Source organism: Bubalus kerabau, chromosome 3, assembly GCF_029407905.1.
Source record: "Bubalus kerabau isolate K-KA32 ecotype Philippines breed swamp buffalo chromosome 3, PCC_UOA_SB_1v2, whole genome shotgun sequence".
NCBI classification, from domain to species: Eukaryota; Metazoa; Chordata; class Mammalia; order Artiodactyla; family Bovidae; genus Bubalus; species Bubalus kerabau.
Window position 1 is genome coordinate 72,203,147 of NC_073626.1, and position 27,469 is coordinate 72,230,615.

At 40.9% G+C, this 27,469-nt stretch overlaps 1 protein-coding gene across 6 annotated transcripts in view; it reads right to left on the reverse strand.

The window, feature by feature from the left end:
• Positions 1–27,469, reverse strand: part of OSBPL6 (oxysterol binding protein like 6) — a 221,237-nt gene that overhangs the window by 150,602 nt on the left and 43,166 nt on the right. For all 6 annotated transcript variants that reach the window (XM_055572108.1, XM_055572107.1, XM_055572105.1 and 3 more), the window contains exon 2: positions 4,936–5,018. The gene's annotated coding sequence lies outside the window, so the exon portion shown is untranslated. The remainder of the gene's footprint in view (positions 1–4,935; positions 5,019–27,469) is intronic.

Here is a 27,469-nt window from a genome sequence, read left to right on the forward strand (position 1 = left end):
TACATACAAATTTAGTTTTACTCAAATGGCCTTGATCAAGTAACCAAGGTTGGTATCTATGATACTGATGGCATCTAACTTGGTCATAGTTGTTTAACAAAGACCCTTGAGCTCCTCTCGAAAGTCTGAGTTTAGGCACTGATCATATGAGAGCAAAAAAGCTCTTATTTTTTGTTTCACTCAAATTATTTCTCCTGCTTTAACTGTTTTGATTTGGGCTGCTGCTGCTGCTAAGTCGTTTCAGTCGTGTCCGACTCTGTGCGACCCCATAGACAGCAGCCCACCAGGCTCCTCTGTCTCTGGGATTCACCAGGCAAGAATACTGGAGTGGGTTGCCATTTCCCACTCCAATGCATGCATGCATGCTAAGTCGCTTCAGTCGTGTCCAACTCCATGCAACCCCATGGACAGCAGCCCACCAGGATCCTCTGTTCACAAGATCCTCCAGGCAAGAATACTGAAGTGGGTTGCCATTTCCTTCTCTTTGATTTGGGCAATTATGCTAATTATAGCAGCAGACTATGGTCCATGGGTCAAATCTTGCCCTCTGCTTATTTTGCAATGAAAGTTTTATTGACCTACGGCCATGCCCATGTATCTGTGTAGTATCTATGGCTGCTTTCACACTACGACAGCAGAGTGGTTGGCAAGAGACTGTATGGCTCACGAAATCCTTAATATATACTATCTGCCCCTTCTGTAAACTTTGCCAATCCCAGTTGTAAATGACTAACATTAATCCCACATTTAAAAAAGAGAAATGAAGTGACAGTATTCCAGGCTCTATATCTTTTGGACAACAATTTTCTAAAAATGGATGGTAGCTTTCCAATGCAGGAGTTATTTCCAGTGCAATCAAGAACTCAGCCTTTGCAACCTCTCAAGTGCCCAGGGAACATTTTTGGTGTAGTAGCTCATACAGTTAACTGTAGTTTCAATGGAACACCACTCCTCAGTCTCAGATATTCTTAAGGATCCAAAGGATAAACACACAGGCACAGACGTATGAGAAAACACATTTCTTCCTGCTCAGAGTCCAGCATTTCAGGAGACGAAATTACACAATGATAAGCACACGTGTAGGACGGCTGCTGCCACCAGTATCTGTAGTCTGATGAGGGAAATGCAGTCAAACAGGAATACAGAAATTGTCTCCAATTGGCGCTGGTGCCTCTGAGGGTATTGTCACTGTTATAGAGATTTAGAATCTAAATCAACATAGTTCTGTGGTTTCACTGCTTTAGGCAGGAAGAGTGTGTGATCAGAAATAACAACTATCTTCAAAACCGAGACTACTGGGAGCCTTAAAAGATCTCCACACAGGTGCCCTGAAGGACAGACTTGATGGCCAGAGGACATATTATGGTTTTTGAGAGGGCTTCGCTGAATGCCACCTCCTCCGCAGTAATCAACCATGAAGGGCCCCTTGCAATCTCCTTTCTGCTCCCACAGAAAGTCCTTGTAAGCAGACATGACACACTCACGGTTACCGAAATTTTATGCCATAGAAAATTAAACACAGATATTCCTCTAGTTGAGAGCAGCAGGAAGAAGAAGAAGAAGAAGAAAAAAAAAAAACCATAGTAACTGTTGCTAAGTTTGGCTTTACGGTATTGACAGAGTAGATGGCTTACCAAATAAAAACTTGAAAAACTGGGTCTAATTCAATCCTTCAACCCCTGTGGGGGATCAAAAGGGGCTCTCCCACTGGGATGGAAGCAGAGCTGAGGCTCTTTCACCCTCCTTCAGTTCTGCCTCCTCCATTATGGACCATCTTTCACTCCCTGAGGCCACCTCTCCCTTCCCCTTGTTGGTCTAAATGTATGTCCTGGGCCTTAAGTCCCTGGGCTCCCCCTGGACAAACAAGAGAAACAAATACACACCCACACCCCTGGAGGGAGAGACACCCAGCTCATCTCACTTCAGGGGTGGCCAGAGCTCAATATGCTTGAAGTGAAGTGTTAGTCGCTCAGTCATGTCCGACCCTTTGAGACCCCATGGACTATAGCCCACCAGGCTCCTCTGTCCATGGAATTCTCCAGGGGATCTTCCCGACCCAGGGATCAAACCCTGGGTCTCCTGCACTGCAGGCAGGCTCGTTACCACCTGAGCCACCAGGGAAGCTCCAATATGCTTCTTTTTTTATTCAAATATTTAAAGAATGTCTCCTATCTGCCAGGATTTGTACTTAGGTTCAAAGGGAACAAAAACAGCCCAGTCTTCTCAGAGAGCTGATAGGTGGAGTGGCACCAGGAGGAAGGTAGCAGATAGATAATCCCTCAGAGTCTAAAATTATACTAGAAGCGACTCTAAGACTATGAGGGTATAAATTGTGTTCAGCATTCTGAGGGTGAGGAGCGGGAGTGTGAGAATATAAGGGGGACTCGTCATTTTTATCAAGGGATCTGAGAAGGCTTTGGCTCCACCGAAGAACATTTAAAACGAAACTAGAAGGAGGAGCAGGAGTTGCTCAGGTGAAGAAGGGAGCTGAGGAGTATTTCCGGCAGAAGGACGAGCAGGTGCAGAAGCCCTAAGGACGAGAAGGTCTGGCTCAGTCAAGGTGCAGAAGCCCTAAGGACGAGAAGGTCTGGCTCAGTCAAGAGAGGTGAGAGTGAGGCTGGGAAGAGGAGCAACCCCTTCTAAATCAGAGCAATGACTTCTACTCATTCTAAGTACAATGGGAGGCCATGAACAGGGGAGGAAGAGACCATCTGTGTGTGAGGACTGGTCCTGAGGGGTAGGAGCAGAGGCCCAGGAGATGATGGAGGTCTGCTTTGGGAAGGGGTGGCGGGGAGGCGTGCAATAGGTGTGCAGAACAGAGGCATTAATCAAGGTATATCTGGAAGGCATGATCAACCGGGGATATACTGACAAATGAGGGAGAAAGAGGTACCAAGGATGTCTCTTGATTTGCTAGCATGAGCTCCTTGGTAGGTAGCGCACCATTTACCAAGATAAGAAATACTTTTGGAAGATACTGTAGGGTGAAGCGTCAAGAATTCCACTTTGTAAACCACACAGCATATCTGTAAAGAGCACAGTAAGATTTACTGGCTTCTCTGCAAGCTTCTGTGCTTCTTTGTTCATCATCTGTAAAACGGGAATTATGTACCAACTTCATGATGGTTGCGATAAAAAAACTGATGCATATAAAGTGAAACACTTAGCATGGCAAACAATAATCTCAGTAAAAGATTAGCAGCTATGGTTATTATTCTGCACTTGAAATGTCTTATCGGCAACCTTAGTAAAATGTCCAATAGGCAGTTAGATAGCTGGGCTCTACGGCTCACAACTCTCCTGGTAGGAGATAGTGGAAAGGATCCTGCATGTTCAGGGCTTGGGTATGCTGCTGTGAGATTATGAATCAGGCATCTAGTTGGAGACTTCATAATAGCATTTGAAGATTTACTTATAAATTGGCTAATAGGTCAGCATCTGGGTATCAACAGCATAAAGATGGCACCTGAAGTTGTAGAAAACAGAAGTATTTGATGCAGAAGTGAGTCCAGAGGAAGAAAAACAGAGTCAAGGAATAAGCCTGTAGGGAGTTCCCTAAACTCAAACACAAAACAAAGGCTGAAAAGTTGAAGGAAAGGCAATAGACATAAAAAGGTTCTGTACATTTACCTATTTCTTCAAACCGAAAAACGACAGTCAATCTTACAGGAGAATCAGTAACTCCTTATATATCAGAAATATATACAAAGATATATTTGCAAGAACATTCACTATAATGCTATAAAGAGCAAAAATGACCTAAAACAACCTAAATCAACAATAGCACATGGATTAGGTAAAGTGTGGCACATCTATGTAAGAAAATAAATGTACAGCTAGTAAACATCAGGTCATAGATGATTTATTGGGAAAATGTTCATATTTTATTGGTACCTCAAAAAAGCAGGCTACAAACTAGCATGCACAATGTTTTGTTTAAAACAGTGAATGTTTTGTTTTTAAAAAAATACATAATAGAAAAAAAAAAAAAAAACCCAGCAGGGCATACAATACCAGAAAATTAAAGTTAATTCTGGATAATAAGATTTTAGGTGATTTTTTTCTTTCTTTGTACTTTTTTATTTTTCAGATATAGCATGAGTAGATGCTACTTGTATAGGAAGAACATGAAACAAGCCAGATAATTTTTACTCTTCCTTAAAAATACCTGACACTCTTTGTCTTCAAATCCCCAAACCAAAGCTCAAGAGAAACACTGAGACTGAAGACTTGACACAAACATCTCCCTTCTCTTCCTTGCAGAAAAAGGAACCCGACACTGTTGCAGGGACAGACAGCAGTACTTCCTGAGCCTTCTTTCATGAAATAGAATCATGTTCTCCACCAGGGGCTGTTCTTTTCTAAAAACTGACATCAGGGTCATGAATCGGACTATATTCTTTGTTGATCTTTAACAACACACACTGAGAGAAAATCATAAAAAAAGATTCGTTTCATTGTAAAAACAGAAAGTCACACAAACTTCCAGTTTGTACATATTTACATACCATCACACCCATAACCAAACCTGAAATTTATTTTAAAGAAATGTTAAACATTTTTAGAGGACCTTCACTTCCCTATAGCACTCGAAATTTATCAAGAAAAATTACATAAATAGGCTTCGCAACAGGGGATTAAATGCTTTCTGATAGAAGCAAAAAAGCCAGGTCTCCTTTTCTTCCAGTACATGGTATCCGTGCAACCTCAGCTAAGTAGTTTCGCTTTTCTTAGTTTTCTTATCTAAAAGTGGGGAGAATAAAACTTTCCTAGCAGGAACCTTCAGGTTTGGAGGACAATAACAGCTGCATGGACTCAAATCACGCTAACATCCTTCTCCCAAGACCACAGAATCAATAAGAGGGCAAATATCATCATGAGACCCAAACCATTCAGCATTATTAGGAACAGGGAATACCACAAGCTTCAAACTACCTGTGAGTGGAGAAATAAACACCGACTTCAAACTCAGCTCCTGCTGCTGCTACAATCCAGGGTGTGTGAAGAGCAGGGAAGCCCTGTGAACAGGAGAAAAGCGACACAGAGATGAAGTTCAAGCAGAATCACCCCCCAGAAAGGGAAGGACAGTCCTGCACCAACAGCCCACACACCACACTCAGGCCTGAGACCTGGTAGTTCTCAGCACCTGCTACATGTCAAGAAAGGGCTTAAAGGTGAGAAAGACCCAGGACCCAGAAAATTAGTGCTTCTAGAAGAGAAAGAAGTAAAGCAAGGAGCGGTGCCAGGATGGTGAAGGATCTTAGAAGGAGAAATTGAGGACACTGCACACCCCAGATCCTCTCCATCCACCAGCACCACCATCGTCCCTTAAAGAAACTGCACCTCTGACAGAAATGAGCGCTCCTGAACCAGGAAACAGTCATGAAATGCCCAGGAACAGAAAAATATCAGCACAAAATCAAACAGCTGCTGAAAATTCTCCCCACCAAAAATCATGAAACAGAAGAAAACCATAACACAACATTCCAAACTGAATTAAATATTCTCACACAAGCACTTGGAGAATTAAAAACACTTAGAATCAGAAATACAAAAATTAACAACAGAAGTAGACAAAGAACAGAAAAGGAAGAGATGCAATGAGAGTTGATTGAAATCAACAAAGACAATAAAAGTAAAAGACAAAGGATGCTTTCTTCAGAACAGAAAAATAACTTACAAGATGCCCAAGAGAAAAGAGGTTTGATTGAGTTGAAATGTATTAAGTGGGACAGAAGAATAAAGCCAACAAAAGCAGGAAATAGTCAAGAAGTGGAGACTTTTGGGAAATGGTGAGAAGTTGGATACACAACAGCACAGGGAAAAGTTACAGAGAGAGAAAACTGACAGACGAGATTGGAACCAAATTTATTCACTCAACAAATATTTTTGAGTGTCTACTGCATTCAAGGCCCAGTTGCTAGACACTGTGAACGGAATTGGCTCCTGCCCTGTAGGGAAGACAAATAGGAGTCAGGGACCTTTCATCAGGACAGTGATGTAATCAGACTAAATTGAGAGGAAAGTAACTCTAGAAGCAGAATGGAAGACTGTCTGGAGTGGGGCGAGACTGAAAGGGAGGCTAATTACGAGGCCATAATAAATAATTCTAAGAAAAGAGTATCAGGGTTTCCCGATAACCCCATATAAAGATGCCACCAAGGCTGCTATTTTGGGGAAATGGGGGAAGGATTCCATAATAGATGGAAAGAATTTCTGCTCCATTCTGGGCATCGTGTGGTATGATATGTGGAGATCGGAACCCCAGGAGAGCACAGGAACTGGAGATGCTAGAGATGGTCATCTTTTGGTTGATAGGGGCAGCCGCTGGACGTGAAGAGATGGCTGTGGATAACTCGGTTCTTATGCCTCAGAGGACAACTTGATACCCAGACCTTCAGTGTCAATACTTAAGGGGTAGAGGAGAGGAAGAGCACTGGAAGACAGAGCCGCAGCAGGCGCCCTGAGTCCAAACCGCAAGAGGAGACACTCAGGAAACGGCGGCTGGCCCACTGAGGCAGCCTCCATGCAGACCAAAGAGAGGAAGGGCCGAGACGAGAATGCAGACACCGCTGGAGATCTTACTGATAAGGAACTTTCAGGCTGAGGGGTGAATGACATTCACACAGGAGATTTAGGACATGCTCTCACAGTTGGGGGAAGAAGGGAGGCAAAGGATGGTGACAGGAAGGGGAAGCTTGATCAGGAGAAAAACTTGGAGAAGAAAGACAGGAGAGAACCAGTGGTAAGGGCAGAACTATTGCTGTTATTCAGTCGCTCGGTCGTGTCTGACTCTTTGCGATCCCATGGACTGCAGCACGCCAGTTTTCCCCTTCTTCACCATCTCCCGGAGCTTGCCTAAACTCATGTCCATTGAGTCAGTGATGCCATGCAACCATCTCATCCTGTCACCCCCTTCTGGTCAGAACTATAGAAACACCAAAAGAGGACAGAACTGGTAGAGCAAGAGAGGAAGGGGTCAGGGTCTAGACGGAGGCTTTGAGGTCTCTTCCAAACCTGTGAGAGCAAGGAGGACGGGGTCTGTGCAGGGTGCCCAGGCATATGAACATGTTCCCCTTCTTTGAACTCCTATAGGCCTGTTCTATGGAATCTTAGGCTGGGAGCTTAGAGCCTAAGACACGGCTTTGTGTGCTGGTCCTGCCACTTACCACCTATATACCCACGAACATGTCGTAAATCATCTGAAGCTCAGTTTTGCCATCAGTAAACTAGGCAGAACCCTATGAGTCACACACACTCCCCACCTACTTCATAGGATTGCTTCAAGGCCCCAAAACGCAGCATGTATGCAGATGTACCTTAAAAGACAGAACAGCCCCATGGATAAATCGTTGGCTTTTATCATTCCATGTATACTTGTTTCTCACTAAAGGAGGATTAGTTCAACCTCTGTGCATTCCACACAGGGTTTAACAGAGTATTTTGTACCCAGGTCACCACGCACTGACTTGGACTAACACCAGCCTGCTCCTCACGACAGTGTGAGACTGCGTTGTTTTCCACATCCTGCAGGGCTACACAGGACACCACCATCCCTAAACTCAGTTCCCAGCCTGAGTTTTTAGTAAGACTCCTAGCAAACAACAGAAAGTGCTTTGTAACAGCATTTTCAAATTAGCAGAAGTGCAATTATGAAAAGCCTTCCATATGTTACGATTTTTTTTTTAATTAAGAAGAAAACAGTAAGCAATCATATTCCAAGCATACTCAGCCAATGGATCTAGAAAAGACATCTAGAGAAAATGCAACCACTACCTCCCAGCTGATCAAGGAGACAGGCACTCCTCCACACAGCCCCTCAAGTGGCAGAAACCCACAGGGAGTGGAAGACACGCTCTAGTTCTGCCAAATCACCAAGTAAGAGGTTGCTGCAGTCAAATCCATCATGTCACTTTCCATTTGCATTCCCTTTAGCCCTGAAACGAAGCATACTCTGGAAAAGTACGTTTTAATATGGCTTAGGCTAGAGCCTTACCTACCGTTCAATCAAAATCTTATTATGGAGATAATACTGGATCTGTTACTTACACTAGGTAGGGGGAAGAAATAACACATGCAGAGAAATAAATTTTTATTTCACAACCAAAGCAGCAAATTATTTTTGCTGTTCTACGCAGTACAGTAAGGCTCATACATTTTAAACAACCTGGATAAAATTATTTTTTCCATTCGAGGCAAATCTCAGTAGTGATTTAAAATTAAATTGTTAACCAAGTGTCAGGAACCATGAAATAAGCATAAGTGGTAGTCTCTCTTTGAATAGAAATACCAGGATATTCAGAATCACATGAAACTCTAAGACCACACAGAAGCAGTAGCACCAGCTACTGAATGCCTTTAACTCAAGAGAGCCATCAACTTTCTACCTCTAACTCTAAGGGGGAAATGTTAGCAATTTGAGGTTATTATTATCCTCTTTTTATTGAAGACATTCACTTGGTCACTTATGCAATATATTAAGCCTCTATTACATGCCAGACAGTGTTAGGGATTGGGGATATGGTGATACATCAAACAGACCTGTCCTTGTTCTCATGGACTTATGGTCTGATGGGGGAGAGAGATTAAAAAATTAAACAGCTAAGCATATGATTATAAACATTAAATACTAGAAGGAAAAGATATGGTACTATGAGAAATAAATAACAGGGACTGAATTCAACTCGAGAGGAGAAGGTGGCTTCTTGGAGGAATTAGCAATTTAAGCTAAAAACTGAAGGCCAAAGTGGGAGAGGAAACTCTAGCTAAAAGGAATAGCATGTGCAAAGGTTCTGAGGCAAGAAAGAGCTGGGCATACTACAGACCTGAAAAGAGACCAGTGGAGCTTGAGCAGAGTATGCCAGGACAGGAGGGAGTGAAATGAAGTGACGCTCGTAGGTAGGAACCAAATATTCAGAGCCAAACAAAGGATCTGCATTTTGCTTTGTCGTTTTCACTTCCTAGTGCAACAGAAGGCAGTGAAAGGCTTCACACAGGGTACAGACAGAATGGAACTTGTATTTTTAAAAGAATGGATGGAGAAGGATAAGAAATGGGAAAACTATGGCAATGGAAATGGGAGAGGAAGATGAGCTTGGGATATATTTCGGAGATGAATGGATAGGATTGCTCAATAAGGGTGCAGGAGAGCAGTGAACGATTGAGGCAGCAAACAAGATCCCTGGTGTCTGACTGGAGCAACTAACTGAATGGGGAGCTATCTCACATGAGGACAGAGGCACAGGCTTAGCCAGTGAGTAAGGCTAGTTTTGACCAAACTGTTAAAAAGTTAAAGATGTCTGTGGTATCTCCAGGTAGAAATGTTAAATAAATGCTGGGATAATATGAAAAAACAGAAGTGTAACACATGCGGCATTTCATTCTTAAGATCTAGGTTAGTAGCTACATCAGGTAAAGGTTGTCCAGCCTCCTTTGAAGGAGTCATTCCCACCCTCTCATTCACTTCCTGGAGAAGGAAATGGCAACCCATTCCAGTATTCTTGCCTGGAGAATCCCATGGACAAAGGAGCCTGGTGGGTTACAGTCCATGGGGTCACGAAGAGCTGGACACAACTGAGCGACTAACACACACACACACGCACACACACACACGCACACACACTCACTTCCAGACGCAGTCCATTCCCTGCCAAGGAGCTAACCAAGAAGATGGATACATAGGTCCTCTCTAAGAACTGTGAACAATTCTCGTTTTCAGGTAGAGCAATTTATATCCTGAGAAAGCAAAGAAGTCTTTGAAATGTACCAGCTACATGGGGTAGTAGATTTTATAAATTGTTATGTTATCAATTTTATATAGCTTATAAATTATATACTTATATAGCATTACAAGGGTGCTAAGTCACTTCAGTCATGTTCTACTCCTTGTGACCCCATGGACCAAAGCCCACCAGGCTCCTCTGTCCATGGGATTCTCTAGGCAAGAATACTGGAGTGGGCTGCCATGTCCCTCTGCAAGGGATCTTCCCGACCCAGGGAGTGAACCAGGGTCTCTTATGTCTACCTGCACTGGGAGGCAGGTTCTTTACTACTAGTACCACCTGGGAAGCCCCATATGTATATTTATATAGTACTAAAATATATAATATTATTTATTATCTATTTATAAATAAATTTTATATCTGAAAATGCAAGTACATTTTTGAAGGCTTTATGTGTCTATATATCATATATATTGTTTCTCAGCTCTAAGTATAGAAAAACCTTAAAATGATAGGTTTTTTTTTAATGTTTAAGACAGGGCTTAGATGATTAAGTGAGCTCATGTAACGTCTCTTTGATAAAAACTTATGGCATTACCATCCCGCTCCCATTGTGGCCAACTAGTAGTATTTTGAAAAACCCCACAAGATGGTACCAATCACTGTTTCCATCAGGCACTGGTTTATGGTCTCAGGTTACAGGAACTTCTAATTCATTCATCTCTGACCCCTGCGTTGATTTTGTGTTAGCTTTTAACTAAATTTCCATGATTCAAATTTTTTGCTCATTCAAAACTTTCACCGATTGAAATAGGAGCAAAAACTGCTAAAGAAGCAGGCTCGTCACTCTTGACTTTGGGCAGGGCGACATTTAACACCAGCCAGACGGCCGAAGGAAAAAATGACGTCATCCACATCCGCTGAATCCCGGCGAAAGGGAGGAGAGAGGAGAGCAGACAGTGAAGCCAGGAGTGATGTGGGAAGTGAGATTACATTTTACTGGAACGCGGCTGCTGAGCTAGACAGCTGCTCAGAAAAGAAAGAACAGGCAGGTACTTTGTCGAATGAGATTAGAAGAATCAAATGCTGTTACGCAGGCAAGTAAAACACGGAGTCTTAGCTGCGAAAGATTAAGACTTAAGCGTTCCCTTTTCTTGTAGGGAACGCACATTTTCCATATCTAACCTACTTTAAAAGATAGCTTCTCAATCACTCTTTCATAAGATATATTTTAAAATCATCTGAAAGCTACTCTTATCCAAGGCAATCATGTTAATTTGGCACAGTTTTATCAGACATGTTTTTTAAAGGCACAAAATAAAACTTAAAATGACCAATACACAGTATGAAGTAACATAATTTCTGGAGTAAAAAGCCTATCTGTGCTTTATGCGCTTAATTACCTTAAATATAAACTTCTGCCATGAGTATGTATCCATGCAGAATGTCACTAGTACATTTAAAGTATCAAATCAAAATGGATTAAATATTTAATCACAAGCCATGCCCATGGTCATAGAATTAGGTCCCTAAAGTAAAAAGAAAAAAGCAAGAAGCAACTGTAATCCATTGCTGTCACATCATTTATTCAATCATTGTTTTCTAAGTGCCTAGTATGTATAAGGAACTATGTGATCAATTATTGAACCAATGGGTAGGGTGATCAATTACTGAATCAAAATTAGGACATTGTTTGAGAAGTATGAATGGGCCTGTGGAAATGATTAGCAAGGATAGTGGTACAGAAATAACAATAACTTTTATTATGTGCTTATTATATGACTTGTTCTCAGTTAAGTATTTTTTTAAGAAATTTATTTATTTTTTATTGAAGGATAATTGCTTTACAGAATTTTGCTGTTTTCTGTCAAACCTCAATGTGAATCAGCCATAAGTATATATACATCTCCTCCCTTTGAAACTCCCTCCCATCTCCCTCCCCACCCCACCCCTCGAGGTTGATACAGAGCCCCTGTGTGAGTTTCCTGAGCCATACAGCAAGTTACATTACATTTGGTAATGTAAGTTTCCATGTTACTCTTTCCATACATCTCACCCTCTCCTCCCCTCTCCCCACGTCCATAAGTCTGTTCTCTATGTCTGTTTCTCCACTGTTGCCCTGTAAGTAAATTCTTCTGTTCCATTTTTCTAGATTCTATATATATGTGTTAGAACACAGTACTGATCGTTCTCTGACTCACTTCACTCTGTATAATAGGTTCTAGGTTCATCCACCTCATTAGAACTGAGTCAAACGTGTTCCTTTTTATGGCAAATTATTGTTTTTAGTTGTGGTAAAAGACACATAAGATTTACCTTTTTAAGTGTACACAGCAGGGGCATTCAGGACATTGACACTGTTGTGCAACCATCCACCTCCAGGCTCTTTTTATGCTGCAAAACTGAAACTCTGTACTCTTTTAAATAATAATTCCTGTGCCCTCCTCCCCAGTCCCTGACAACCATCATTCTAGTCAAGAATTATGAGTTCATAAATATAGGAGAAGGAAATGGCAACCTACTCTAACATTCTTGCCTGGAGAATTCCATGGACAGAGGAGCCTGGTGGGCTACTGTTCGTGGGGCCACAAAGAGCTGGACATGACTGAGTGACTAAGCACAAGTATAGCTAAAATATACTTCTTCTATTGGAATTCACATGTATTTGTAGGATATCTTTTTCAACTAAAACACTAAAATCAACAATCAAAATAAACGGTACTCAAATTTCTATATAACAAGGTATTAAATCTGGATTTTAAAAAATGAAGCATATTAAATTATTAGTAATATTTTAGAGAGAACAAAAATTTTACTATTAAAAATTTAAATATTAATTTCATCTTCCATAATCCTTGTAAAATTTCTGTTTCCCAAGTTTTATAAGAATATTATCATACACATATATTTATTAATAAGTATCATATTTTGGATATAACATGCACAAAACTATATACTGTTGCAGTGTCCAACCAACAACATTTGGGAACCATTGAAATAAAGGACTGTGGGCCCATTAACAGGAATAAGTAAAAGAAGGAAGGGGAAGAAGTTTTACTTACATATTTTTTTCCTATATTTTGGTCACACCATGTGGCATGCAGGATTTTAGTTCCTCAACCAGGGATCAAACCCATGCCCCCTGCAGTTGAAGTGCAGTGTCCTAACCACTGGGCTGCCAGGGAAGTCCCAGGAGTTTGTTGTCAAATATACATATAGTATGTTTTAAAACATACTGTGTTTCATGCGTCATGTAGAAGATCAAGCAGAGATCGCCAAAAGGCAAAAGGACACATAAGCCTAGAGTTCAGCTGAGATGGAATCTATATTTACAAGTCATCCACGCAGCAGTGACCAGAAGAGACATGAGAAGGGATAAGAACTGTGAAAAAGAACACAGCTGAGGATTACATGGTTGACAGTCCCTGAATCTAGAAAGTATCGGAGAAAGGAGATCGAAAGGAAACAGGGAGATAGGAGTAGACCCAAATGAATACACAGTTCAGTTCAGTTCAGTTGCTCAGTCGTGTCCGACTCTTTGCGACCCCATGAACCTCAGCACCCCAGGCATCACCAACTCCCGGAGTTCACCCAAAGCCATGTCCATTGAGTCGGTGATGCCACCCAACCAGTTCATCCTCTGTCGTCCCCTTCTCCTCCCGCCCCCAATCCCTCCCAACATCAGGGTCTTTTCAAATGCTGCTGCTGCTGCTAAGTCACTTCAGTCGTGTCCGACTCTGTGCGACCTCGTAGACGGCAGCCCCACCAGGCTGCCCCGTCCCTGAGATTCTCCAGGCATGAACACTAGAGTGGGCTGCCATTTCCTTCTCCAGTGCATGAAAGTGAAAAGTGAAAGTGAAGTTGCTCAGTCGTGTCCGACCCTCAGCGACCCCATGGACTGCAGCCCTCCAGGCTCCTCCGTCCATGGATACAATTAAAGATGAGGCTATAGTGTCAAAAGCTGCAAAAAACTAAGGAACTGAGCAAAGACCATTCACTCGATTTGGCTGCCAGAAGAGCAGTTTGGTCCTCTAAGAGTATTTTCAGTAATGGGTGGTGTCAGAAGCCTGATTCATGACCGACTGAATAGTGATAAAATGGAGATAAGGAGTGGTGAGCAGGCTACAAGGGAAACTTGATGATAATGGAAATGAAAAGCAAAGCAGAATGACAGAGCTTTCTCAAGGTCAGGACTGGCCAGATGGATCACTGAAGGACAAGAGGTAAGAAAACTAGGCAGCCGTGCTGAGTTGGCTTACATGATATCCAAGCTATGGTAATGATGCCCAAAGATGAGCTGAGAAGACAGAAAGGAGGCTGGGTGCCATGGGACGGACAGACACCCAGTTGGGTAGGAGGAAGAATGAAGGGAGAAAGAGTGGTAGGAAGCCAAGGTCAAAGATAGTAACTCTTTGGGGTCTCATATGTTGGAGGATAAATTGTTTCAAATTATGATGAGGTCCAAGACAAAGCCATGGCTGTAGACTAATTCTGACATCCAGTGGGGGCAAGAAGGACTGCATCCTACATTGCACCATCCTTAATATATTCCCACCAGCATCAGTCTTCAGAGATCACTTACTGATCAGAATTATCTCTGTTAAGGTTCACTGATCACAGTGTCACTTGATCTCCTTGTGTATCGCACATCACACATCAGTGACATGGCCATCTGAAGTTAGTGGAGATTGTGTTGCCAGGGTTAGCTGGCCCACGTGGAATTCAAACCTCTCTGACATCAAACTCCCCTGAGAGCTGCACATGCAGGAAAATGGTATCATGATAGAACAGCACATAATATTCCTTATGACGGGATGTACATCATGCCCCACAGTTATCGCTACTCTCTAACATGGTGATGACTGGATCCAGCTCCATAATCAAGGCAACATTAGCTTTAATTTCTTGCCTTCTGGACTCTGTCTCTAGATACAAATATCATTAAGCACTGTTCCCTAAATTTATCATTTTCTTCCAAGATGAAGATACAAGAAACAGTTTCATTTCATCATTTTGGCTGCTGTCTTTTAGCATGAGGCCTGTTCCAGCATGTCCTAGCATCTTAAAGGGACAATTTAATTTTTAAGGGACTGCAGCAGCTAGAAATGTGAGCAAGTAATTCAGAAGAAAACACAAAATGAGAATTTCATTTTAAAAACTAAAGTAGTCTAACCAGTTTAAATTTTTAAAAACAGCAACCAGACATCTAAGTATTACGCTGCTAAGCCACAGGAATACAGATATTCAAGTGATATAAATTTTCCTCCAAATACAAAGTGCATCAAATTATCTGCTCCAATGAATGGAAGAGGAGGTACAAATCAGTTCAGTTCAGTTGCTCAGTCGTGTCCAACTCTTTGAGACCCCACAGACGGCAGCAAGCCAGATTCCCTGTCCATCACCAACTCCCGGAGCTAGCTCAAACTCATGTTTATCAACTCAGTGATGTCATCCAATCATCTCATCTTCTCCTTCTCCTCACACTTCAACCCTTCCCAGCATCAGGGTCTTTTCTAATGAGTCAGCTCTTTGCATTAGGTGGCCAAAGTATTGGAGCTTCAGCTTTAGCATTAGTCCTTCCAATAAGTAGTCAGGACTGATTTCCTTTATGATTGACTGGTTGGATCTCCTTGAAGTCCAAAGGACTCTCAAGAGTCTTCTCCAACACCACAGTTCAAAAGCATCAAATTCTTCAGTGCTCAGCTTTCTTTATAGTCCAACTCTCACATTCACACATGACTACTAGAAAAACCATAGCTTGACTATACAGACCTTTGTTGGCAAAGTAATATCCCTGCTTTTTAATATGCTGTCTAGGTTGATCATAGCTTTTCTTCCAAGGAGCGAGCGTCTTTTAATTTCACGGCTCCAGTCACCGTGCAGTGATTCTGAAGCCCAAGAAAATAAAATCTGTCACTGTTTCCACTGTTTCCCCATCCATTTGCCATAAAGTGATGGGACTGAATGCCATGATCTTTATTTTTTGAATGTTGAGTTTTAAGCCAACTTTTTCACTCTCCTCTTTCACTTTCATCTAGAGGCTCTTTAGTTCTTCTTTGCTTTTTGCCATAACGGTGGTGTCATTTGCATATCTCAATAACCTCAGGTTATTGCTATTTTTACTGGCTATCTTTATTACAGCTTGTGCTTTATCCAGCCTGGCATTTCACATGATGTATTCTGCATATAAGTTAAATAGGCAGGGTGAAAATATACAGCCTTGACGTACTCCTTTCCCAATTTGGAACCAGTCTGTTGTTCCATGTCTGGTTCTAACTATTGCTTCTTGACCTGCATACAGATTTCTCAGGAGGCAGGTCAGGTGGTCTGGTATTCCCATCTCTTTCAGAATTTTCCAGTTTGATGTGATCCATACAGTCAAAGGCTTTGGTGTAGTCAATAAAGCAGAAATAGATGTTTTTCTGGAACTCTCTTGCTTTTTTTGATGATTCAACAGATGTTGGCAATTTGATCTCTGGTTCCTCTGACTTTTCTAAATCCAGCTTGAACATCTGGAAGTTCATGGTTCACATACTATTGAAGCCTGGCTTGGAGAATTTTCAGCATTACTTTGCTAGCGTGTGAGATGAGTACAATTGTGCGGTAGTTTGAGCATTCTTTGGCATTGTCTTTCTTTGGGATTGGAATGAAAACTGATCTTTCTAGTCTGTGGCCACAGCTGAGTTTTCCAAATTTGCTGGCATATTGAGTGCAGCACTTTTGCAGCATCATCTTTTAGGATTTGAAATAGCTCAACTGCAGTCCATCACCTCCACTAGCGCTCAACTGGAATTCTATCACCTCCACTAGCTTTGTTCATAATGATGCTTCCTAAGGCCCACTTGACCTCACATTCCAGGATGTCTGGCTCTATGTGAATGATCATACCATTGTGGTTATCTGGGTCATTAAGATATTTTTTGTTTAGTTCTTCCATGTATTCTTGCCACCTCTTCTTAATATCTTTTGCTTCTGCTAGGCAAATAACCCCAAGACTATACACATGTGTGTGTGTGTATATATATATAAAATATCCATTTATAGATTTCTATTAACTAAACTTCCCCCCCAAATATTATGTAATTAAGTAATTTCAAACACCAAGACCAGTGCCTAGGCTTTTTGACAATCTATAAATAATAATTATAAAATTATAATGTATTCAGTCATGTCTGACTCTTTGTGATGTCATGAACTATAGCCTACCAGGCTCCTCTGTCCATGGAATTTTCCAGGCAAGAATACTGGAGTAGATTGCCATTTCCTAGGATGGTTTTTATTCTACTACATCTTACTCACAGCAGCCCATCTATCCAATAATCTATTTATTAAAGACTTTCTGTGTACAGTAGCAGAGAGTATCCAGCAAGGCAGCAATTCTGGAGCTCATTAGAGAGGTTGTGCAGAAGTTATCCACACATATCTGACAATATAAGAGGTAATGGACAACCTATAGACAAGGTAGAGCAAAAAGGAAAAAACCCAAGGCCAAACTCTGAATCAGTGTTCTCAGGTTTTAAGGAGCTTCTTAAATTACAGAGACTACCAGACTCCATTCCTGATAATCTGATTCAGAGTATTTGGGGTGGGGTCCAAGCAAATGGGCTTTGTGACAAGTACTTCAGATGATTCAGAGCAGGTGACGTGCAGACCACCTTTTGTGAAACTTGACCCTATATTATAAAAAGGAAAAACTGATAAATTGAACACTACCAAAATGAAAAATGTTTGTTCTATAAAAGACCCCTTGAAGAGGATGAAAAGACAAGTTATAGACTGGAAAATTATTAATATTTGCATATATGAATAAACTCTGTGGATTGCCATCTATGTCATTTCCTGGTTTTGCTTTATACTATAGTGATGTAAGATGGTCCCTAAGGAAACCTGAGAGACAGATACACAGGGCCTCCCTGTACATTTTTAGGCAACTTCCTGTAAATCTATAATTATCTCAAAACAAAAAAAATTTTTAAATGACTACCTGTCTGTCTAGCTATCATACTGATAACACACTGGTGAGTTATACTACAACCTGAAATAGTATTTATTTTAAAGAGTTATCATCCAGCAAAGCTTGACAACTCACAACTTACGAAATCTTCAACAATGTTAACCTGAATGGCATAGGGATTCTCTTCATATTAATTCAGATGTTTATTGCTGTTGTCATTATTATTACCATTTCACTTTCTGAAGTCATATTATGACATACACCATAGAAACTGAGTAAATTATATGACTTCAAATATATGCAGTAGTTAACATTAAGAACCGTTATGAAAATTTTCATAATATGAGAAACAGTTCCATTTTCTCATATTAATGTAATACTGAACAAATATTAGTTTTTAAGGCTTTATGACTAGTATTATTCAAAAGCTTAATAGAGTTATAGGGAAAAGAAGAAGACTGACACTAAGCAACTGTCTCCATATATAAAAGAGTGTGCCAGCAAGAGTATTTTCAGTGGCTCAATTATTGTGAACACACTACTACTTAATTAATAGCAATCATAAGGGAATTACTATGTGCCAGATACTGTGCTTATAATCTCATCATAAGTGGATCATCTTTCTTAATATATACAACCCATGAGGTAGGTACTGTTATGAAAGATGGGTAAAGAGAGAGATTTAACAGCTAGTCCATGGCCAGAGCTCCTATGATGTTAGAACTCATGCTACAACTACTGAATATCCAGCTGCCACTGCCCCCACCACATCATCACCACCTTACATTCCCAGATCAGGGATACCCCAGGTCTGCTCTGAAAATGTCAGAGAAATTAGAAGCTCGGGCTTCTGATACAGTTTTTAACTTGACACCAAACATTCTAACAACCAACTAGAGTATACAATAATGTCCACAGTAATTCCAGTTACTGTAGATGGATTAACACTGAAACTCACACCCCACTGAGAAGCCTTGACCAATTCAGAGGAAGCAGCCCTGATAAAATAAGGCCAAACAAAATAGATGGGAATGGCTACAAACTTTCAGAGAGCAAGGCCATTTTACAGGAATCCTTGAAGCCAAATCTAGGATTCCTTCTGAGTATTTTCTCTTTATTTTTCTTAAAGGGGAAGCCCTAATTCCAAAAGAAATATGTCTTGTTATTTTCACATGTGTGTGCGAAGTCACTTCAGTTGTATCCGACTCTTTGTGACACTATGGACCATAGTCCCTCAGGCTCCTCTGTCCATGGGAATTCTGCAGGCAAGAATACTGGAGGGGTTGCCATGTCCTCCTCCAGAGGATCTTCCCAACCTAGGGATCGAACCCAGGTCTTTTAATCTCTTGCATTGGTAGGCAGGTTCTTTACCACTAGTGCCATGTGGAAATGGCTACAAACTTTCAGAGAGCAAGGCCATTTTACAAGAATTAGAAATTCAATGCAAGTGGCTGTTATCTGATTTCTAAATTTCACTTCTATGGTGTATTTCACTTCTAAAGCTAATTCAAGGATTTTTTTTTTGAGTATTTTCTCAATTATTTTTCTTAAAGGGAAGACCCTGATTCCAAATTTAAAGATTGAAGAAGTAAGTCTTGTTATTTTTACACTCGGACTATTAAACCAGTTTCTTGAATCAGCTATTTTAGGTTGCTTGAAAAATTATAAAATGTGAAAAATAATCATTTACAATTCCTAATGTTATGAAAATGAATACATCCCAGGCAGTATACCATGACAGTTTCTAGTCAAGTCATTAGGAAATCTTTCTTATATGATGATTTGTTATCCCATGTTAGTTGCAATTAAAAATTATCTGATAGTTAAAAAAATCAGGAGTGCTGAGTCACTGTGAACCTTCTCACAGCAGATGAACAAGAAGACCTGGGGCATAGGGGCATTGCCCTGCTTCCACTACACTGAACAGAAAGGTTCTAAATAGGGGTGTTGCTGGGCGATTTTTGAAAGATCAGTCTGAAGCTGTTAATCCAGAAAAAAGTATTGGGCTGAGTAGAAACTCAGCATTCTGGAAATAAAGAACAATGTCCCCATGTGATTTAAGACAATAGAAACAAAAAGCAAATGTAATACATTATATAAACTCTGAGAGTAATGAGCTAGGTAACTCAGTTTCCTCCTCTATGAGAAAATAAAATTAGTAGCTAGTAATAGCTTACTGAGCTGTGACAAGGGTGCTGCTGCTGCTGCTGCTAAGTCGCTTCAGTCGTGTCCGACTCTGTGAGACTCCATAGACGGCAGCCCACCAGGCTCCCCCGTCCCTGGGATTCTGCAGGCAAGAACACTGGAGTGGGTTGCCATTTCCTTCTCCAATGCATGAAAGGCAAAAGTGAAAGTGAAGTTGCTCAGTCATGTCCGACTCTTCGCGACCCCATGGTCTGCAGCCTACCAGGCTCCTCCATCCATGGGATTTTCCAGGCAAGAGTACTGGAGTGGGGTGCCATTGCCTTCTCCAGACAAGGGTACTGCTAATCTTCATATTTAACCATCACAACCACCTTGTAACATAAATACTATATCCCATTTTACATCTGAGGAAACTGAGGCTCTGATAGATTCAACAACTTTTCCAAGATCATACAGCTGGGAGAGGAAAGCTAGGATTCAAATACAAGTGCTTGGAATCTGGAGCCTTCCCCTGCCCTTAGCCACAGTGCCCTATGCCTCTTGGATTAGAGGTTTCCCAGCTTATCTCTTTGAAGTGAAGATACTCGTGAGAAAGCACCATAAAGTAACGATAAAATAAATCTAAAGGTAACATACATCTTTATGTGATACCAAGTTATCTTAGGGTAGATTCGCGAATAGGCAAACAGCAAAACATGGTAAACATTTAAGGAAAACATACAGGAAAAACTTCAAATACAGGAAAGCTGTGCTGTGATTTATTCTGTCTGTGAAGTGAGAACAGTTAACTATTGTTTTACCCAGTTTAAGGCTCTGAACCCCAGAACACCAGTGTCCAGTTCACAGGCAATGGGAGCACAGTTTGAGAAACTCTGAAATGAATGTCAAAGATGTGTAAATTTGAACAAAGAATAACCTCTTATTTGTTTAAATTTATTAAATATGCTTATTCAATTTACAGAGATTTAATAGGATGTTATAGATGGTGAGGAGGTGGGGAAAGGACCACGGATGGATGAATTGTTGTAGGTGGAAATGCACACAGATATTCACTGTGGTGCTAATTATAAAGCAGAAAGTACAAGCAATGGAAATATCCCCACAATAGGAAATGATTAACTTACAGGATGCTATGTAGTCTTCAACAATGCAGATCTATATTATCGGTACAAAATGTACTCGTGGTATGAGTTAGATGGGAAAGGCAGATTATAAAAGAGCAAGAAAGTATAATTCCATTAAAAATCTTTATAGTCTAGGTAGTGGACACTCCAAAGTGTTAATGGCAATTATCTCTACAGGATGCAATTGGGACAATTACATATTCATTCTTTGAACTATCATACCTAAGGGTAAGTTTTTCCTTCCACCAGTGTGCCACATCAAGCCTTTTCTTCTTCAAAGGAGGATGGTCAAGGATAATCTTAGTGACTCATATACTCTCTGGCACGTTTCAAGTTTACACATATTTCATAGCAACTTTATATATTTTTTTAATTTTTTAATTTGTATTGGGGTATCATGGCATCTGGTCCCACCACTTCATGGGAAATAGATAGGGAAACAGTGGAAACAGTGTCAGATTTATTTTTTTTTGGCTCCAAAATCACTGCAGATGGTGACTGCAGCCATGAAATTAAAAGACACTTACTCCTTGGAAGGAAAGTTATGACCAACCTAGATAGCATGTTCAAAAGCAGAGACATTACTTTGCCAACAAAGGTTCGTCTAGTCAAGGCTATGGTTTTTCCAGTGGTCATATATGGATGTGAGAGTTGGACTGTGAAGAAGGCTGAGTGCCGAAGAATTGATGCTTTTGAACTGTGGTGTTGGAGAAGACTCTTGAGAGTCCCTTGGTCTGCAAGGAGATCCAACCAGTCCATTCTGAAGGAGATCAGCCCTGGGATTTCTTTGGAAGGAATGATGCTAAAGCTGAAAGTCCAGTACTTTGGCCACCTCATGCGAAGAGTTGACTCATTGGAAAAGACTCTGATGCTGGGAGGGATTGGAGGCAGGAGGAGAAGGGGACGACAGAGGATGAGATGGCTGGATGGCATCACTGACTCGATGGACATGAGTCTGAGTGAACTCCGGGAGTTGGTGATGGACAGGGAGGCCTGGCGTGCTGCGATTCATGGGGTTGCAAAGAGTCGGACACGACTGAGCGACTGATCTGATCTCTGATGTGATAGCTGATCAGGGGCTTCCCTGGTAGCTCCTGCATTGCAAGAGACCCGGTTCAATTCCTGGTTCAGGAAGATCCCCTGGAGGAGGGATAGGCTACCCATTCTAGTCTTCTTGGGCTTCCCTGGTGGTGCAGATGTTAAAGAATCTGACTGCAATGTGGAAGACCTGGGTTCAAGCCCTAGATCAGGAAGATCCTCTGGAGGAGGGCATGGCAACTCACTCCAGTATTCTTGCCTGGAGAATCCCCATGGAGAGAGGAGCCTGGTGGGCTTACAGTCCATCGGGTCATGAAGAGTAGGATGTGACTGAGCGACTAAGCACAGCACAGCGCATAGTCGATTAACAAACAATGTTGTGACAGTTTCAAGTGAACTGCAAAGAGACTCAGCCATAGATATACATGTACACGTTCTCCTTCAAATTCCCCTCCCATCCAGGCTGCCACATAACATTGAGCAGAGTTCCATGTGCTATGCATAGTAGGTCCTTGTTGGTTATCCATTTTTTTAAAAATATATATTTATTTTAATTGGAGGCTAATTACTTTACAATACTGTATTGGTTTTTGCCATACATCAACATGAATCCACCACGGGTGTACACGTGTTCCCCATCCTGAACCCCCCTCCCACCTCCCTCCCCGTACCATCCCTCTGGGTCATCCCAGGGCACCAGCCCCACGCTTCCTGTATCCTGCATTGAACCTGGACTGGCGATTCGTTTCTTATATGATATTATACATGTTTCAATGCCATTCTCCCAAATCATCCCACCCTCGCCCTCTCCCACAGAGTCCAAAAGACTGTTCTATACATCTGTGTCTCTTTTGCTGTCTCACATGTAGGGTTATCGTTACCACCTTTCTAAATTCCATATATACAGGTTAGTATACTGTATTGGTGTCTTTCTTTCTGGCTTACTTCACTCTGTATAATAGGCTCCAGTTTCATCCACCTCATTAGAACTGATTCAAATGTATTCTTTTTAATGGTTGAGTAATACTCCATTGTGTATATGTACCACAGCTTTCTTATCCATTCATCTGCTGATGGACATCTAGGTTGCTTCCATGTCCTGGCTATTATAAACAGTGCTGTGATGAACATTGGGGTACACGTGTCTCTTTCAATTCTGGTTTCCTCAGATGGTATGCCCAGCAGTGGGATTGCTGGGTCATATATGGCAATATGTCCAGGCAACCATAAGTTCATACTCTTAAGTCTCTGACTTTCTTTCCATTTTGTAAGTAAGTTCGTTTGTATCATTTCTTTTTGTGCATGAGTGCTTGGTCGCTTCAGTTGTGTCCAACTCTCTGAGATCCTATGGACCGTGGCCTGCCAGGCTCCTCTGTCCATGGGGTTCTCATGGCAAGAATACTGGAGTGGGTTGCCATTTCCTTTTCCAATCATTTCAGATTCCATTTATAAGGGATATCATACACTATTTCTCCTTCTCTGTCTGACCTACATCACTCAGTTCTATAGCGCCTTTAATACTTCCCGAGGCACTGTATGCTTCCATATTTCATCTATTTGACTTTTCCAAGGAACCCACCCAATATGCCAATGAAGTAATAAAACCAAGACTAAGTCCTAGGATGCAAAATAAATCAAACTGTACCCATCTGCTATGAGATTTCAAACCTCCTTCAGTGTCCATTCTCCCCTTCTTTCTTAGAGAAACAGAACTCCCTCTACCGCTCCACCTCCACAAATCTCCTCACAGTAGCAGGCAGCCTGTCTACAATTCCCAGCCTCCCTTTCAGCTAGACATGGCCACTCAGCTCTCTCTACTCAATGGAATCTGAGCAGAAGGATGTGTGCAATTAGGCCTTTAAAAAAAGAAACTGCTTGCCCACTCTATTTTCTCTCCCCAGCTCCCAACCTTTCTACAGGTAGGGTGCAAAAGTGGCCCTAATCAGCTAGTTTCTACTCTATAGATGAAGTTAATACTATAAGTGATTTGGAGAACAAGAAGGTATAAAGCGTTGGTCTCTAAATGGCTTGTATACCAGTGGTTTTCAAATTTCAGTGTACATCACAATTACCTGCATGACTTGTTAAGCCCAGAGTGTTGGAAGTGTTAGATATTCAGTCATGTCCCACACTTTGTGACCCCATGGACTGTAGCATGCCAGGCTCCTCTGTTCATGGAATTCTCCAGGCAAGAATACTGGAGTGGGTAGCAATTCCCTTTTCCAGGGGATCTTCCCAACCCAGGGATTGAACCCAGGTCTCCTGCACTGCAGGCAGATTCTTTACAGTCTGAGTGTTGGGCCCATCTCCAAGTTCAGATTCACAATTTGCATTTCTAAAAAGTCCTGAGGTGATATTAAGGCTGCTGGTCTATCTAGGGGAGGACATCGTGCTAACAAACGAACTAGAACTGCTGTTTTGTTAGGGTGGCCACTAGCCACATGTGGTTACTGAGCACTTGAAAGGTGGCTAGTGAGACTGAGGAACTGAATCTTTAATAGTATTTAACTTGAATTACCTAAGTACCAATATTTGGTTCAGTTAATGGAAAACTTTTAACTATGTTTAGAATATCTTGGGTATGTGAAACTACTTTTTTCAACTATATATTTTATGAACTCTAAACACTGATCAAGCACTTCTGATGAAAATTTAGTGTCTGAGTTGATACGTGCTACAAGGATAAAATATATATAAGACTTTGAAGACTTATTAAGATGAAAATTTAAACTATTTCGTTAATAAACTTTATACTGATTATATACTGGAATAATATTTTTATTACATTAAGTAAAATATATTTATGAAACCAATGTCACTTATTTCTTTTTCAACATGGCTACTAGGAAATTTAATATTGTTACATACGTGGCTCACACTGCATTTTTACTGAATGGCAATGGTCTAGATTAGTATGTGAATGAGAAAGAGAAAGTGGGAGACAGACCTTCTTTCTTGTATGAGCAGTTAGTTTTGTTTTCAGTCTCTTTATAATAGCTATTTAGCCTGAACCCCATTATCCTCCTATGCAAAATGCACAATTTCCAAAGTCCTGGTGACAAATGTACTATGCTACTATTCCCTTTCCACTCATTCTAATCCTTTTTTCTTTTTTAATTCAACCTCAATTGCACAGAATTGGATTAATCACTATCTTTGATATGGAACACTTTCATATCTGTGGACCACACAGGCCTCCCTCATTTACTCATCCTTCATATCTAATGTTGTAATATGGAACCATGAACCCACCACCCGAGTCAAAAATTAGACTGTGACAATAACTTATTAATACCTACTCAATAGCCCTCCCAGTCTCAGCCTCCTGAGATAACAACCAGCCTGAATCCTGTACTCAAGATTCTACTGCTTTCCTTTCTATGTATTACCATCTCATCTACATGTATTCCTAAAAACTATGGTTATGATTTTAGTTGCTTTTAAATTTATAGAAAAGGCAATATATGTAATATTTTTAGAATTTTTTCATCTTATATTATTAAAACATCTATGCTGCAACCCTTTCATTATACTTTATTTTGATTATGGCATGTGTCCCACAGGGAGAATATAATACAGTTTACTCATCTACTCTCTTGTCCAGAGATTGGGGTTTTCCCAGGTTTTAATACTGTGTACTGTGCCACCATAAATATTTCTGTATATATGTGCAAGAATTTCTTTTACATATATACTTGAAAGCAAAATGTTGGAAATGTGGTCAACTTTATGGGATAACACCAGAACTATCTTCTAAGGTAGCTGCACCAATTTACTAGCAGGGTATGAGATCCTCTGGGTCACCATCTACCCTAGCACTTGACATTAACACCCCTTTTAATTTTTCCAATCGAGTAGGTATAAAATGGTACCTCATTGAGGCCCTGAGTCATATTTCCTTCCAAATCATAAATGATGTTGAACATTTTGGGTGTATTTCTTGGCCATATGTATATCCTTGTCTGTATCTATGTTTATGCTTTTCTTTTTGATTGGTAGGACTTCTTTGTATATTATACTAATCCTTTCATCTTTTGTGTATCTGGTATAATAAACTCCGTGTACCCAACACTCAATTTCAAAAATGATCAATTCATGGCCAATTGTGTTTCATCTATACCTCTATTCCCACAAATTATATTGATGCAAATAACAGGCATCATATAATTTCAATAATGCTTATTTAGATTTTATTTTAGTAATCCAACTTGTCAATCTTTCTTTTATATTGTGTTTTTTGTGTCTGAAGAAGTCTCCTTCTTTGAAGACTAAAAGTCGAAAACACCTTAGGAAATTTCTTCTTATGACCAACTATCAAAATTTTAAAGTTATGTTTTGGTTTTTTCTTGGTATTTAAGACTTTGATCCTTCTGGAGTTGATTTTTTTTTTTTTTTTTTTTTTTTTGGATAGATGAAGTAAGGATCTATTTTCATCTTTTCTCCTAAGGATAAGTATTTTTTCTCACCTCTGTTTACTGAATAGCCCTTCTTTTTTCCTACTAATCTGACATATACCAAAGATCTAAACCTGTGTGTAGGCATGTGCTGTGGTCTGAATTGTGTTCTCCCAAGCCTCATGTGTTGAAATCCTAAGTGTGACTGCAATTCAATAGGGCCTTTAAGGATGTAACTAAAGTTAAATGAGGCCATAAGGGTGTGCCCTAATCCGACAGGGCTGGTGTCCTTACAAGAAGAAGAAGAGACACTAGGGAAGCACATGCCCAGAGAAAAGGCCATGTGAGGACACAGCATGGAGGCTGTCATCTGCAACCCAAGAAGTCCTCACCAGAAACCAACCCGACATCACCTCAATCTTGAACTTCCAGCTTCCAAGACTGTGAGGAAAAAAATTTCTAATGTTTAAGCCACTCAGTCCACGGTGTTCTGTTATGGCAGCCCTAGCAGACTAATACAGTATTTTCTGGGGTTTTTATTTTATTCCACTGGTCAGTTACCTGGCCCAGTCCCAGTACCACATTAAATTTCTATAACTTCATAATAGGTCTTGATATATGGCAGGGCAAGTCCGTCCTCCTTACTAACCCTATACGTACGTTTAAGGTCAAACTCAGATTTAACTTACTCTGTAATGGAACACCGCTGACCCCTCTTCTCTTCAAACCTGTTGCATTTGATTGGCTCAAATCAAGCCAATCACCATGCTCAAGCCTCATCCAGTTTTAGACTGTTCCCCATACGTGTTCTATGGGTAATGGTCTCACACTTAGTATCAGTCAGTTAAGCTGCTCAGTCACATCTGACTCTTTGCGACCCCATGGACTACAGCATGCCAGGCCTCCCTGTCCACCACCAACTCCTGGAGCTTGCTCAAACTCATGTCCATCAAGTTGGTGATGCCATGCAACCACCTCTTCCTCTGTTGTTCCCTTCTCCTGCCTTCAATCTTTCCTAGCATCAGGGTCTTTTCCAGTGAGTCAGTTCTTCACATCAGGTGGCCAAAGTATTGGACCTTCAGCTTCAGCATC